The sequence below is a fragment of the Phaethon aethereus genome, assembly GCF_964289735.1.
Source record: "Phaethon aethereus genome assembly, chromosome: 8".
NCBI lineage: Eukaryota > Metazoa > Chordata > Aves > Phaethontiformes > Phaethontidae > Phaethon > Phaethon aethereus.
Genome location: NC_138584.1, coordinates 30597562 through 30612763, shown reverse-complemented (window position 1 = coordinate 30612763; position 15202 = coordinate 30597562).

The window sequence follows — 15202 nt, the reverse complement described above, 5'->3', positions numbered from 1 at the left end:
GCAGATGCAACAGTCCCCTAGCAAAAGTACAAAGTATGACTCAATGAAGGTCGTTTTGCACATTTTGGCCTTGGTGACCCTAAGAACAATCAGACTGTCATTATTTTACTGTTTCTAGACAGAAAGGTGATTGCTTCTTGCCCTCTTGCCTTGATTTTTTTTAGTTGTCTTTATTACATCATTGGGAGCTCTTAATTGCATTTAATGCTACGCCCTTTTAACTAAAATGAGATAGGTCCCATATGATTGTTGCTAAACCATTCTCTAAGTCATGTTTGAGCTTTAATGCTCTTTTGTGTGGCCATGTTTAAATCACAGTAGGTATTCAAACACTAGGCCAGGTGAATAGATAGTAAAATGGACATTCTCAGCTGGATCGCAGACCAGCTGAAGGAGAGGAGTTAGAGGTCGTGCCGGATGCATGGCCTGAACGCTTCCTACAGCTACTATTTGTACTGTCCAAAGCTTGTGGTTTTCTGCTCTTTCCTTGTTTTGTGGCAAATACAGAGAAACTAACAAACTGCCATTATCCCAGGAAGGCCTGTGGATGCAATTAGCTTTGTAAATGTTGATTTACTGGTCTACAAGGTCTCTTCAAAGGCTGTGCACGATGTGACAGAGCTGCCGTCCCTGGAAGATGAGGTCTGTGTCACAGATGCATGGTTCTGAAGTGAAAGTCTCAGCCTTGCAGTTGGCAGAGACCTGGGTCCTTCCCCCTGGCTTTGCCACAGATTTCACTAGGATTTGGGGGGAAAGCTGACTTACTCCCTACGCATCCTTTCCTTGTTAGGAAAAAAGGGATGAGGATGTTTTCTTACCAGCCTTTTTAGCTGTGTTTAGTCTATGCATTTTTGAGATAAGGCTTTTCTCTTGCTTTATGTCTTAGACTGCTCATCATAAAGGGGTTCCGGTCTCAGCTGAAGCCTCGAGGGGCTATAATAATAGCAATAAATGTGAAGGCTGCTGTACCCAAAGAGCCTCTTAATTCCTCCCTCCCACAACATGGAAAACAGAAGAGGCTCTTTTCCGTCCCTTTTTTCAGATGTTTAAAGGGAATGCACTAAGGTCACAATGCGCATCAAAGGTCTTTCTTTGCATCGCTTGTCTGTCCACTTGGCAAGCTCTATAACGTGTATACTTTGATAGTTCAGTGACAGATATCGCCAAGGAGAAAGGACAGCTTTTTAACCTTGAGTACACATTGCAGGAGAAAATTACACAGGGACAGAAAAACCATGTACAACTCCTGTGCAATGAGCCGAAGAAAAGGATCTTCATTGGGCTTTTCATCTAGAGAGGGCTTTAGAAGGAGCTGCCAAATGCTGTTGTTTTGTAAGGGGGGGGGTTAGAGTGTGTTCATACTGGCTGCAAGTGGTCAGTGATAGAATTACCAACAGGATACCATTCCTGCCAGTAAATATTACCAATGAGAGTGAAATTATAATGTAAGTATGGGCACAGTATTCTTTGTTCTTCCCAGAAGAGACATCAGTTTTGTTCTTTCTCCAACAGTGTACGTCCTTCTTTGCTCCAACAGGACATGGTGTATTCAAGATTAGATATAACCTAATTCTTGGGTGGGTTTTAGTGTGAAAGATGTGTATTTGGATGGTTTTCTGGCTTGTGCCTTGCTAGACTTTGTTTATAGAAGTTTACACTGGGCTCCTGGGGTAGGTGTCTCTTTCATGCTTATTGGGCTTTACGGCAGAGACCACAGACTGGAGCACAGAGGTAATTGTTGAATTCAACCATGAAAACTGCTATTACTTGGTTTCTCTGTGACATCTGTTATATCCTGTTGTGCATGTGATGAGAGGTAGATTTTGTTTCATTTTGAAATCTGTTGGTAAGCTTGAATAGTATCTAACATAGTTGATGGCTCATCAAAACACATACAAAATCCATGCATCCGGAGCTGAATGCAAAATCATCTTCTGAGGGTGTAGCAAATTAGTGTTCTATAGAGAGAGGGATTCAGTTTCCAGACTACGTTAGAGGCAAAGCAGTCAGTAGGTGTGTCAGGCTGACTGCACCCCCCCCACACCCCCCCCAGTGGATTAGAAAAGGAAGATGTTAATAGAATAGGAGAGGGGGGAAGGTGGATTTATGGCAACCTGGATACAAATGTAGGCAACTTCTGGTTTCGATTACTGGTACTGTTTAATTTCTGCAGAGTTTCCAGTGAACTCTTCTTTCTCCAATCCAAGTCATACTCGTGTCTTCGCAGGAGATTGCCAAGGAGATACCAAGCACAAATATGGACAGCAGTATGCAGGACTGGAGCATACATTACTACAGATCTGAAGTTAACATAAGGGCATGAGGCTGAGGAAGCTGTACACTGCCATTTTTTCATCCAGTATACACTCTTGCGTATGTGTTCCTGGTCACACTCCTGTAGCCATGAGTTTTACAGCAGTCTTTCGTCCTCATCAGCAGGCCAAATGGATGTAGCCTTGCTTACCACCCGCTCCTGAGCTGTGTTACTTATTGACATTTATCAGTCCCAAGCACTTGTATTTCAACAGACGGTAACTATTCAATTGAACATTATAGATCTTTTGTAATCTATTATCTATTTAACCAAATTTGGATTCTGTTCCTTGCTAAAGACCATGTCTATGATGTATTTGAAGTCCAGAGTGAACATGCTTGCATATTCAAAAGCCTTGTTTTTTAAACAACGTTGATTTTTCCCTGCTCTGAAAGCATCTTGGTGTTCTTGTTCAAATTTATTTGAGGAAACAAACTTCATTGTACAGGGAGATGCACTTAGGCAGATGTTAATGAGAAATGAAGGAATCAGAAAGGAGTTGGTTATTCAGCTTAGCAATAACTTGTATTTCTTTTTATTCTGTACATAACCTTGTTTCCATATAACTTCTCTGGATACTGATGCTGCTGTTTTTGTCAGTTTTGCTAGAGGTTGGCATACAGATTCAGTCTTTGATGCACTACATATATGAAAGTAAGCCTTCCAAAAGTAGCAAGAGTGCATGCTTAGCACCTAAAACTGGAACTTGGTCCACGGGTTGAAGGGATGTCATTGTATACTCTGATTTGTTGAGTGTTATCCTGATTTGGAGAAATACCATCTTAGCCAGAGGAACCAGATTTCTGAAAAACTGTCATATCTTCTTTGAGCCTTAAGCATATGACAACCATCAGTCTTTTAAAAATCACGTTTGTTAACAATCTTTGAAATTAACCCGTTTTTGTGGCAGTGGATGAGGGCTCCAAAACATGGTTGTGTCTTGGTTCTGTCATAATTTCCTACTGAATGTGAATAAGAAAGCCAGGAATAAAAAGTGACTTAGAGATTGAGGAACCTAAACCGTACCATTAAGCAGTTTTCTAATATAAATAAATAGTATGCATTTGAGATGTTTTGTTAAACCTCTCAAGCTAATGTTATAACCGATTGTCTTTTTAGATAAACAGTAAAACCCCTCTAGAAATAAAGTCCTGATCTAGTTGACACCTATAAATTTATTACAAAATAAAAATACTTCAAACATCCTTCATTTAAATTGTTATTTGAAGATTTAAATTATTGCATTGAATTGCTATGGTGGTACTTGCAATTTACATTTCTGCCTGGAAAGCTTAAAGAGAAAAAAATATGAATACCAAATGTTAGAAAGTAATGATTTATGAAGTTTTGAAATGTACTACAGAAATACCAACTTAGGCAAATATGTTTGGATGAACTCTGGCATGCTGCCTAGAGCTGAGGTTTCCAGTCTTGTGCAACCCTTCACTGTGCAGAGACCGTGGGGATTGGGAGCTCCATGGTCCAGCCTCCTTGAGGGACAAAGAGAAAACCAACATCCCAGAAGGTAGTTTTACCTGTATATTAACTTCATGGTGTGTTGCAGGGGTCCCAGAAGCACAGAGATCTTGTATTTGAACTGCAGGTGTTAGCCCTGGCAGTTGTTCGCTGTTGAGCCACATACATGGAAGTCTTGAGTTCATAAGCAAGTGAAGCAGCCTCACATAACTCCTCGGTCCTTGGCTGCAATGTACTCTACAGCCTGAAGGGTGAATGAGCTTTGCGGATGGTCCCATCAGTGTCAGTTCCACTTCCATCATGAAGGAGCAGTGGCAAAACAGCCAGTAATCAGCAGCTGGTAAAGAGGGATTATACCTGGGTTTGGAAATGCTGATGTTGGTTGTGAAATGGCAAAAGGAAACTTGGCAAAAATCTATGCTGGGGTACCCATGAGCTAGACTTCTCAGTCTGGCTGACCACTCGGAAACATAATGAGAGGGTAAAAGGAAACATCAGTAAAGGCAAAAAAATGTACAAGTTACTACTTAAGCAATAGATTTAAAAACTGTATTATTATTAAAAGGAAAATGATTAAAAATTGATTTCATACTTTCAAAGATAGTTTTACATAGCAGTGGGCTCAACTAACTTGAAAGTGGGCTAAGCAAGTTTCAAAGGAAGCTGTTGGGAATCTTTCCTAACCCCTAACAGAAATAACACATTAAATCTTACTTGAAAATGCCTTGTTCAGCTAGTGCTCATAACACCATGCTGAGGGCATTTTTCAGGCTGAGTCTGAGGTTAAGAAAAACACCTACTAAATAACTAGTGCCACTTACTTCAGCACTTGAGTTTTCCTCAGAGGTCTTCCATCCAATTACTGACCAGATCCAGCGATATTTAACTTACCAGATCTGACAAGAGCTGAACCCAAGGTAGAATGACTGCTTAAACATTTATTTGTGTCAATGACACGTTTAAAACTCTCTGCTCTGTCTAAATATTTAAAGGAAAATATAAAGAGGAAAATGTAATGTGACATAAGAGGAAATGAAAAACAACCTTACTTGTTGAGGACATTCACTACACACAATTGCTGTCTTCTGAAGAGCTGTTATTTTGGCAGAAATAGAGGGGAATGCAGTCCTAAATATCATGTTTGTCTGTCTCTTTTTAACAAAAATGATTCTTACAATGGCAAGCGGATCTTTTGCTGTCAAAATCATGGAATATGACAACAGCCAAGATCTTTATGAACCTCTGAGTCTGGAGGTTTTGATTGTAAAGCTAACATCTGAAAATTAAGAAATAATGAAGATAAATCTAAACTTAGTAAAAAGCAGTTGCAGTATTGTTCAAATCAGTGAGCTGAAATGTGTTGACTGCTTGTTAAATTAGACTACAGTTTAAGAACAATCTGCAATAAACTTTATTTTTGGAGAAGCGGAGAGTTTAAAATTTTCAAACCCCCTTTTACTCTCCAATTCAAAATAAAGCCAAATTTCAGAATTCTCTATAAAGCAGATCTGTATTTTCCATGGTAGATACACATTTTCCATAGTAGATAACGGTTGCCGTCAGTCTGTGTGTGTTTAAACTAGTGTGAGCACTTCCCAAAGTAAACAGAACACGTGGGTTTTCAATATGTAAGGGATGCTGAAAATTTTCTTCATCTGTGAACTTTTGCTAGAAAGGAGCTTATTAAATTCAGAGATTTCTCTACATGGATCATCAGTGATGTCTGGGGAGGGGATGAGAGAACAACAGAACTAGGAATGTGTGCATATATCATGCTCTTAGCAACACGTTCTCTGTTGGAACCTGACACTTATGTTTGCAAAAGCAAACCCACTCTAAATTAGTTTGCAGTTAATTGGCTGTGAAGGGAAATGCACCTTGCCAAAAAGGATTTGAAATATGAAGCAGTTTGGGTTTGTGAAGAAGTTGATCGCTGTACTTGAAGAACCACAGACTCTGTCCTGGACATCTGGGAAATACTGTGGTTCATAATCTCCAGTGCTTTTGTAAATTCCATTATTTGGTGAGACGGGCATCTACTTGCTGCCATCTGCTTGAAGATTGATTTTAGAGGGGCAGTCTTAAAATATATGTTGGAGCTGTCAGTTTGCAGTTGAGGAAAGAGATTTCATTGGGGTCAGTGCAGTAATGTTTTGAATATGTGATGGAGAACAACAGGAGCTAGCAGACACAACAATAAGATCTTTTTTCTATTTTTCTTCCTGGGACTGAAAATGGAATGAACGGTCACATGCATAACAATGGCTAGTGTCTGTGTGATGTTATATGTCCTTGCATGTCTCTCTGGTCTTTCCAAATATTAATGGAGAAAGTCTCAGGGTAGGCCTGTGAAATAGGTGTGGTAAAGATGGACATAAAAAAAGCATAGGTTGACTTATCCAAGGTCACAGAACTAGTCAGTGACAGCTGGGATTTGAACCAAGCTCCTGAATTCTTTTTGCACGTCTGACTACAAGGTTGTGCAACCTTTTTTGAGATGGGATGAAAGGAAGAGTTTGTGACCAAGCCCTAACACAGTAAGAGCATACACAGGTCCATCTTCAGAAACCAGTGGTGAGTGTCTGGAACTTTCAAGTCTTAATTTCATTTTCAGTATTTTCATGTGCTGATTTTTAATAGATACCTGGGACTTCTCAGGATAGTACGTGTTTCACGAGGTGGCACTGTGTGGTCAAGAATTATCATAGCCACCTACTGATGTGCAACTGCCAGAAGATAGAGGGGTTTCTCATTTTCCGTGAAGGATCACCACAGTTTTTCTACGTAGATCTTTTTGACAGGCAAGAGTGTTCAGCAACATATTCCATTTAGTCACCTATCAGCTGAGTAGGTATAAGTAGGTAAGAAAAAACCCGTAATAGATCTTTAATGAAATGAGAGCGCTGAGTTTCTTCCCATTTGAGAAAATAGAGGATGAGTATCAAATCATGATTAATTCTGCTGAATGGCTAAGGAGCTAACTGTGTGGCTACAGTGGTAGGAGACGGGCTACCATAGCTACTGATAATGCAGCAGGTATTATTTTCAGTCAGTGCCTAATTGCCTTAGAGGAACTTATTAAACTGAAACCACTATTGTGTGAGGAACCATTCCCGTAGAGTATCTCCAGAGTGATCAAGATGATCCTGCTGTGGGCTGCAATATAGATCTGTGAATGTGAGGAGTGATTATGTGAGGAAGCTGACATTTTGAGAGTTCAGTTGGCAAGGGATGGCCTGCACACTGTTCTGTATTTTAGTAAGATGTTAATGGCAGAAATAATGGCTGAAATCCTTTTCAAATATTTAAATACCCACTCCAAAAATCACACTTGAATCAAGTAAACTGTAACAAATACCTTTCACTTCTAGATTCACTGAAAGCACCACCTAAAGCTCCTTCTCAAGCACCTCTCAAAGTTTCTCTGTAATACTGTTTGAAAGCCATTTTTAATTACCACAGCTTGAGATATATGAATTAGCTTAATGAAAATAAGACCTATATTCCATATCAGAGAAAGTCCACTTCTCATTAATACTAATAAACGTTACACATGTGCACTGACAATAACCTTACAGGTTTTATGGCCTAGCTATTTACCATTTATGCAGGACAATACTAGTTTTGCAGTGTGGATACTATCTTAGCATTTTACGTGAGAAACACATGGGCTTGCGGCTGGACAAATCTCAGTGGATTAAACAAAAGAAAACTTTCTTCTCCTTGGCCAATACAAGGCTAAAAGTTTGCATCAGCAGAGCAGATTTTAGAAAGGGCAGCTCTGGAGATCCATCTTTCAGCAAATGGTCCTCATTTGGGTCTGCTCTGAAAGGAAACCAGCTCCATTATTAGTTTGTGTGCCTACCCAGGGTTGGCTGCTGTTGATAAACTTGCATATGAGGTGAAACCAGGAAGTTTTTTGACTGCCCTTTTCCTAGGGAGTCAGAAAACTTGACTGTGCATTATCAGGGAATTCACTGTCCATAATTATCCTGCGAAATAGCTCTTATTTCCAGGTAAACATTTTTGCTCCGTGGGGTACTTCTTACAGCCGTTTACTAGCAACTGCAGTTCTTACTATAAATTGGGTAGTACAACAAATTACTTAAAATCCAGGTGTGCAGGTATCAGTAGTGGATATTTTAATGTTCTTTTGAGGCAATTCTTTAAACAATTTATGCAGTGCTCTTGCATTTAACATTGAATTCATCCCTACCTCAGCTAATATGTACTAGTACTTATGATCATTGTCCTGTTAGCTCAAATCTAATCAAGTACTAAGAAGATGATACTACTTTCCTTTCAGTTGTTTTAGTAAGTACTAAGGGGACCGAGTGCTGCAGTGGTAACTGTTCAAGACGTTGGAAAAATAGTTTATAGAGAACTACTTCCTTAGGTTCCTATCTTCAGCTCCTCTAGCTGGTCAGTTGGTAGTGAAAATGGCATCTTTGGCCTACAGTTCTCAAAATATAACTCTTACTGGTTTATCACTTAATCTGTGATGGTATAGCACATCATCAGAAACAAGAGTATGGCAATGTTGAGTTTAAATAAGCTTTACAGATAAGACAAAAGAAGGCTATGCTGATCATCCCACCAAAGTTCTTGCTCCTTTGCTTCTTGGTCATGTTTTCCACTAGAGACGAGGCACTGTGACCATATATGTGTTCTCATCTGAGAATTTGTGTTGCAAAGTTATGGCTTAAAAAATATTTTACATTAAAACAGCAGATTGCTTATGGCAGCTCCTGCATAATGAAGCAACACAATGAAGAACTGCAGTTCATATTGCTCTTCAGGTCTGCTCTATTTTCATAGAGTTTTTTTAAACTAGAAAATTGCATAGTATAATTACAAGTTCATTTGCATTCATATTACAAGCTGTGAGCTAGTACAGTCTTTTATATTTAAAAAATATTGTTAGCAAGTGTGACTTGCATCCATAAATTTCAGAAATGGGAATGAAGTTTACACTTACTCAAAGTTTCTCCTCTTCCTAGTCAACGCTGTTGCTAGCACCCTTCCTGTAAACTGCAGGACCTCAGGGAGGCCAGCAACATGGTAAATGCAACTTCGAGTGTGATGGGCAACGGTGTAGAACAGTTCATTTACTGTTTCCCCAACAAAAAAAAAGTGCCTTCTGGGAACTGAGGTACACCAACATTTTATTGGACTTAATACTTCTAGAAAAGCATAACCACGTGTCATCTAGAGGATGCTGTCTTACCATTTCCTAATGGAAAACTGACTTTCTGTTACTTTTTCTGAAGTTCTTTGTCCTCTTGCGATGGCAAAATTCTCACCCGTGGGAAATATTGCTGCAATTAAGTTTATTACCAGGACTTAATTTTTTTTACCCACATTAGAATAAGTGGGCTCAGTTGATAATCCTGCCTTTCTCTTCTGTAATAAATTGAAGAAAACAGGTCTATAGTAAAAGTCTCCATTCCATCAATGACTTCTATAAATGTGGTATGACTTTTGAAGTGCATTTTTGTTATGTCGTAAAGGTTATTAGATGACTTTATCTTTTATGCTTAATACCTAATGTGCTATGGAAAGTGTAATTGAGGAAGATGAAACTGAAAATATTTGAGAATGTTATCGGATCTCTGTACGTACTTTCAATCAACCTGTTCGCTCAGCCTTTTCCTCTGCTCTTGGATGGGCGCTCCCTGCCCTGTTAAGCATGTTGCCACACTGGTTCAGATCTCCTGCCTGTCAGTTGGAAGGAGAATAACTTGTGGATATCTTTCTATCTTGTAAGCATCTTGGTGATCACTTCTCGACTGTCATCTTGAAGACTGCACATCAGCAGTTAGGTATTTGCATGCCTGGCATAACATCTCGCTCGTAACTTCTGATGCGATCGGATACTCAGTAATGGTTTGAGCCCTTTTACCGCTCAGCCGAAGGAGACACTGCCACTCAGACCCGGGAGGTGAATCAGATATGTCTGGGGGCTGCAAAAAGCTTTTCTTTCAGTCATTTACCTCAGTTAGCTAGAGCAGAGCTGCTTTTATGCCTTGATTGGAGGTAATACTAGTGAAATAGCAATAACCTCGCAAATGTACTCTCTTCTGTATGTAAATCCTTTCAGGAAGTGCATGACAGCCCCTGTTTTCCATGGGTCTCCGTTTGTAAAGAAGCTGTTATCACAGAATAAGTTTAATGGGTCGTGAATTTTCTGTTGAGAGTCTCTCCATGACTTCTGATCTGCCTGCAACAGACCTGTTGGCTCGGCAGCAAGCGCATTAGGCTAAATATGCTTCCTCCATTGACTCTGAAGGTAACAGCCCTAAATGCCTCATTAAATTTTCACGGGTGACTGAAAGAAGCCATGAGAAAAACACCGCGCGAAGAGCGGTGTGTCGGCGGGGCCTGCCCCCACCTCGGCGTGCGCCACACGGGCCGTGGGCCACCGGCTCCCGGGGGGGCCAGCCTGGCTACGGCCGCTGCTCTGCGGTTACGGAGCTCCGTGGCTGTGAGGAAGGGCCGGGGCGGGAGGGGGCAGACCGTGTTCGCGGCGCCGTGGCGGGGTTTCACGCGTGGGCAGGGGCCGGCGGGCCGCCCTCCCGCCCTGAGTGACCGCCCGCCCGCCCTCCCTACTCTCCTCCACCACCACCCCCCCCGGGGAAGCCCCTGTTGCCGACGCCGCTAGATTGCCGCTGCCCTGGCCGCGGCGATGCGGCAGCCGGGCGGCTGTGAGGAGGCGAGCGCCGCGGGGGACAGGGCGGCGCTGAGGGGAATTCGGCGGCTGGGCCGCCGGCCGCTCCCTCACACGAGGGCTGCCCCTGAGGCGAGTGATCGGGGCGGGGGGGGCGAGCGGGCGCGCCGTCCTTCCCCCCGCCCCGAGCAGGGAGAGCCCAGCCAGCCCCCCTTCCCGTCCCCCTTCTCCCTGCCCAGCTGCACCAGCGGCGCCGAGACCCCCCGCCCGGGGAGAGGAGGAGGAGACCGACCCCTTATCAGCAGCTTTCCTCCGCCACACACCTCCCCTTTTCCCCTCCCTCTGGCCTCAGCGCCGCACTGGCGGGGGCCGGAGAGGGCAGGCAGCGCGGGAAGGCGGCTCTCCCAGCATGGACGAGCCATGTGTATCCTAAGGAATAACAGCAGCTGCTGCGCCCACGATGGGGAGCAGAGGAATGCGAGGAGGAGAGGGCTCGCTGGGGCAGGTGAGGCCGCCGGCTCCCTTCTCCCTTCAGCGGCCGGGGGGGGGGTGTGTGTGTGCCCGTCCTCGGGGCAGGTGCGGCGGCGGGCGGGGAGCGAGCGGAGCCGGCGGCTGCTCCCCGGGGTGCCCCGCCGGCGGGGTGCGTTGCTCCCTCGTGCGAGCAGGGAGCCCCTCTCCCCGCAGCAGGCACGGGAGGGCGGCTGCTCTCCGGAGGAAGTTTTTTTTTTGCCTGTCCTCCCCCTCCAGCTCTCCCGTCACCTGGAGGAGGGAAAGGGCCGAAATCTCCTGCGAGTCGCGGGGACTTGCCGGTGTGGAGGGGAGCGGGGTGCGCGGCTTTCCCTCTCCCAGGCGAGTCGCGGGGCAGAGGCGGCCTATTCTGCCCCCCGCCCGCCCGGACGCACAGTCCCGTGGAGGGGGAGCAACAACAAAAATCAGAGAAGGACCCACAGACGCCATGCGGCTGCGGGATTTCCACTGCCCCTGCCGTGCCGAGGGGGGTCCCCGGGGCTGCTCCGCGGGGCTCTCCCGACTGGGCGTGCAGCCGCTCCGCGCCGCTTTTCAGTAGCTTCAGCGGCTGCCTCCGGCCAGCTGGAAGCGCCGGTTACCCTTTGGGTCGCGGCCGGCGGGGAGGCGCTCCCCGCTGCCTGTCAGGGCCGCGGAGCCGCCGGGCAGCGGGCCCGGCCCCCGGGCAGGGCGCCCGTCGCTGCCTTCCCCGGGAAGGTGCGGTAGCGGCGGGAGACGCCGCGCCGAGGAGCTGCGGGGAAATGGCGCCTGGAGCTGAGGGGCCGCGGCGGATGGGGTGGGGGACGATCTTGCCCTCCCCGAGCCGGCGGCCCCTCGGCGCCTGGGCCGGAGACCCTCCAGAAGTAAGCAGTCGCTTTATCGGGTGTCGTGGGTTAATACACCTCTCCTTTACGGCCCTTACTTTGTGAGAAAATCAACAAACAAACAAAAAACCCACCCCTGAGCTGAATGTTTTGGGTGCTTTTTTTGTGTTTGTGCACGGCCAGCGGGTCACCAGGAGGTCTGCACGGACACCCTGGAATTAGTCGCGGTGCGAAACGCGTTGCTCCTCGGCCGCCGTCGGTGGGCAGGTGCGCGCGCGGGCTGGCTGCCCGCCTGGAGCAGGACGGGGGCGACGGGTCCTGCGAGGGTCTGTGAACTCTCTGGGAGCCAGAGCCAGCTCTTCCTTTCGTGTTTTGCAGGGTGTTTCTCACCATGGGAGCTCATCTCCGTGGCGTTTGAAATGCCTGTATGAATGGTACAGTGGTGAGGTACGGAACGGGGGCCAGTTTTCACCTGAACAGTAAAGAGCGAAGATTGGGTCTGGTTGGGACAGTCGTGGAGCTTGCAGATGAATGGGAAGTTTTTAATTTCCCTGTGAACTCCAGTTTTATTGTACATTTCAAACCGCTCAAGCTGATTTTTAGGTCTTTCCCCTAAGTAGTTTTAAAAGGAAGGTCCTTGGAACTCTTTGCCATTTGTCTAAATTCTGAATGCATGTCTGAAGCATTTAATCATGTTTATTGTTTTCAACCACTCAAACGGAATAAAAATTACTTATCGTTGATGAAGCTTATCTTGCAAGCTGTTTCACAGTATGTTTCCGTTGCAAGACACAGCGCTGTGTTAAACTACTGATGATTGTATTGTTTATTGTTCTTTCATTCTCCACCCTCACCCCCCATAACGCCAGTATCAATCTGTTCCTTACTACTATACTCAAAAAAAAAAAAAAGAGAGCAAGTTTTCATCAGTTAGTTTGATATTTCCATTTGTATCTGAGATTTATATCTTTTCTATTTGCTCTTAAGCTGTTTTTTATTAAGTATGCTAAAGGCAGCTTATATATTAAAAAAGGAATTAAGGTACAAAGCTGAAAGGCACTTTCAAACTCTTGAAATGAAACTGTAGGTGGAATTAGTGCTGGATTCACAGCGATTATTTATTTCTTCAGCCACATACCTTACACCTTCCTGAAACATCAGATTCCTTGTCCCTTTGTCATTACCACTTTGTTTCATTACATGTTTAAAATGCGCTATTCGCATTGGTCTAGAAGTTCAGATTTATTGTTTGGAGTGTTTTGATATGGATGCTGATCTAGGACTATACCTCATAGGTGATTTTGCTGCACTTTTAACAGTATCTCAGCACAGTGATGGAGGATACCATCATGTTTTCTTGTAGGATTACCTTTGGGACTTCAGTGACTGCACACATCAGTGGTTTCATCTTGGGAGGATTGAAATTGATTTTCTTCTTTTTCTTTTTTTTTTTAGCTCAGCTAGGGAAAGACCCTGTGTATGTCCTTTGACCCGTGGCCTCACATGATGAAGTGATACCAATAGTGGAGGATGTAGACTTGAAGTAGCTGCTACTAGGGCATCAAAAGTAGAGGTACCACAATGAACACATTGTCCTGGCAGTTAGCCTGCTTGGTTCTTTGGGCAAGGCGCAGTTTTTAAAATACATGTTGGAAGACCCTTGCATATAAGTATCAGAATAACTTTAAGCCATGCACCTTGTGATTCTTTTTTAATACTTTTGAGAGGTTCTTGCTCAGGCAAAACAAGGAAGATTGACCTTTCCCTCTCATCCATAACAGGCCTATTTTCTTTTACGTGTTTTGGATTTCCGATTTTGCAAGATAGTTGTGTTCAATTTAGCAACAGCCAAGCTACTCCGTTAAGTATTGGTTAGGTGAGAGAACCTCTGTTTTTACAGTTGTGTTTGCATTTTAAACTGATAGCAAATACTAGTGAAGAGGACCAAGATTTTATAGACTCTATAGTTCAAATTAACTTTCCCAGTCAATATTTAGTCAAGGTCTTGATGGTTAAAGTTAACTGTCCAAGTCAATGTTTAGTCAAGGTAATGACTTGATTTTTTTATAAATGCTACCCAAGCATTCTTGCAAAATTAATCAGAGTTTCTGGATCACAATACATTTGCTCAGCCAATTACTTAGGAATAGAAGTATGCTATTACTTAGTCTCTCATATGTCCTATACTGTTTGATATTATTTCAGCAGTGCTTGCCTTCAGCCCTTCTGTGGCTTCATTCTTATAGTGCTAGTTCTATCTTTAAAGTATTTATCTGCACGGTGGATTTGTGAGATAAAATAAGTCATGTACTATCCTGTTTTTATGGGTAGGAAGATGAGGTGCAGACATGCCAGGTGCTAGCTCCCAAAGGGAAGTGTAAAGCCTTGCAATGCGTAGTGCAGCAGCAGCAACGTTTATGTATGTAGTTCCAAGAAAACGTTTCAGGAGCATGTGCTGGGCACCCAGCTCCTCATACAGTGTGCAAAAAGAGGGGGGCACTTTGGATACAGCAGTTGTTGGATAAAATATGGAGCCAGTTTTTGTGTCTGGGACAAAAATGATGAAATTCAGTATGTTGACACTGATACTTGCAGTGCTACATTGAAGGATATTGTGATGTGGGAAAGAATTGGAAATCTTTACTGCAATTCTTCCTTTCTTGGGGGAATCTTCATTCTTCCCACTTGTCACTTAAGTCCCTTCAACTGACACTAAAAACAGTCTGGACTTCAGTTGTGCCAGTGTTTTTTTTCTTTTTCTTTTTCCTTTTTAAATTTTTTTTATTAATTGTACCACTTGTAAATGCGTGCCATGCAATTACATGGGTATTAGAGTAGATATTCATTAGGATTTTAGTAATCTGAACCTCAAGTGCTGTTCTGCAAATTTGCCAGCCTTTGTAAGGGAGTGCTCGACTTCATCAGCTGCACTGTTTTATTATAAGTATTTTGATACAGTAGAATGAAAAGCATATATAAAGTAATTAATAAAAGTAAAGCATACCAAGTAATTAATCAGATTTAAACATTTTCATACATTGACTTGTCACGTAGAGAACCTGCAACTCTCTATTTTGCCCCTTACACTAGATTTTGCCCAGTCTAGCTACAGCAAAATTACATTTCATGGTGGTGGTTTCGGAATCTCATCCATGAATCAATCTTCCATTTCTGTGTAAAGGCAGCAGAATTGTCACAACTTAGAAAAAGTGAGTAAACACAATATTGTGAGTTACAGAAAAGCTGACCATGTTACTGTGTGCAACCTCATCTGTGTATGTAATCTTACACAGCCATCAAAAACACATTTCCAAGTGTTACAGGTATAGAATCATAGAATAGTTTGTGTTGGAAGGTACCTTTAAAGGCCATCTAGTCCAGCCCCCCTGCCATGAGCAGGCACATCTGCAACTCGAT